Here is a 2,099-nt window from a genome sequence, read left to right as displayed (position 1 = left end):
CAGATACTGTCATTAACAGAACTGTTTGCTACTTTATGTCCTTTATTTGTTAAGTTGCTTTTTCTAACTGAGGCCAGTTAACTTCAGTAAAAAAATATTTTTTTATTCATTATTGCATGAGTATCTTTCTCAAGAGTTTCAGTATGGTAGTCTATTACAAATCACCTCCAAGTTGGTATCTGCTCCTTGCTTTTATGAGTTAGTCACTACTAACACATTTTTGTGATCTTGTGGGATTGGCACCCACCTACCACAGAAGAGAACAATCCCCTGTGGTGTAGACATCTGGCTCTCATATAAGATCATTAAGCTATCAACTCACGTCGCAATATCATCCAAAGGAATTAGCATGGAATGGCAGGGAGAAAAGGTGGCCTGTGCAGAGAGAGACGTCCACATCGTACTTCTTTCAGAAAGAGAAATCTTTGCATCAGGATCTAAGAGGATTCTCTTTGTCTTAATCAGTAATTTGTCTTTTTAGATTACCAGTGAATCATGTTGCTGTTGAATTTTCACTTTCCTTTGGTTTCCATTCCTTCCCTCATGCCTCTTCATTGTTTCTAGCTTCCTGGAAGATACCATGAATATGTCACAACTCCAAAGAAGCAAAAGCTAAGTGCCAGTCTCCTTCAGCTAATGAGAAATGAATGCTCCAGAGCAACACACTCAGCACCGTCTCCTCCATTCACCACCACCCCAAAAGTTTATTCTGCTGACTTCGCAACTCATATCCCAGGTAACCTCAGATACATGTATTGGAAACTGATGTTTAGAAAGCAACAGACTTCTACCCATGCGCTTTCGCAGAATAATGTTGAATTAGGTCTCATTCAAAAAGCTTGGACTCTTATCTATTGGGCATTAAAGTAGAAAGCACGTACAACTAAAGCACCAATCCTTGTATCTAGAAAGAAGAAACAGAGTAGAGCTCCTACCTCTATGCAATGAGACAAGTCTCTGGAGTGCTTTCTTGTTTTGCTGACAGAGGAGCTGTAACGCGTGGTGGATGAGCAGTGTGGTAGAGACTGGTGAACAAACTGGCAGGCAACTTCCCTGGTCCCAGCATCCCGCTGTGCGGTAGCTCACTAGCACGGCAGGAAAGAGGACAACAAGCCACTGAGCCCTGAATGTCCCAGGCTGGTCAGAGGGAGCCAGCGGGCTGTCATCAGCTTTCTGGGATACCTGAGTGGAAAGTCCCAGTGCCAGGCCTTGACATCAGAGTGCACATGAGCTTTGTGAGGAGTGAGAAGACAGGTATACATTGTACACCTGCTGCTGCACACCGCGGGTTCAAACTTGAATGGGTAAGGCTTAGGTGTGCGCAGCAGGAAGGTACTGTAGGTGAACTTTATTGGAAGAAGGGGTTTGCTCTCCTCAGTGAGTGCTGAAGAGTGACAGGTTAAGACATCGGTATTTTGGTGGAAGGTGCCTTGATACTTTGATGCGGGGGAAAGGCTCGCTCTCAAATCCGTTTCCCCACAGCTCTCCCCTTCAGCATCTGTCTGGTTGTCAGTGGGAGGAATACGCGTGTGTGTCTGCGCACACAGAGTAGCTAGGCTTTCATCACTTTATGTTAAGAATGGCTTGATGAAGACTATCTTCCTCATTGGTTCAACAGTCATCTATGTAAAATATTTTTTGAGTAGGCACAGAGTCCTCCACCCTTTCCTTTTCATTTATTTTAATTTGATTGTGTTTGTGGTCATAAACACAACTTTTTCTGTAGCTCCTGACTCAGAATTTATGAATGCTATCAGAACTGGAGAGCGGAGTCTTCCAATGGCTGCTCAGGAGCGTGGAGCACCAGACCATTTTCCATACTCTCATCTTTCCCCCTTTCTACTCTCCCACTCATACACAAGGAGCAGCTGCAGTATTCACTTTCAGCCAGAAGGGAAGGCAGGCAGACAGCTGTCACGCTATGAATCAGATTTTAAACTGTGGTTTGGAGGGGAAGATTTTAGCTTTATTTCCCACTTGCAGAACAAAGAGCATCTGTTTTTGACACTTGCAGTTTTATGCTGATCTGGGAGTTCGACTTGCAGTTACAGATTCCATGTAGCAAAACTGAATTCAAATAGCCAATGCAAAATCTTCTC

Source organism: Vanellus vanellus (assembly GCF_965231255.1).
Source record: "Vanellus vanellus genome assembly, chromosome: 5".
In the NCBI taxonomy this organism is placed as follows: Eukaryota; Metazoa; Chordata; class Aves; order Charadriiformes; family Charadriidae; genus Vanellus; species Vanellus vanellus.
The sequence above is the reverse complement of the archived record's forward strand: the minus strand, read 5'-3'. Positions refer to the sequence as shown.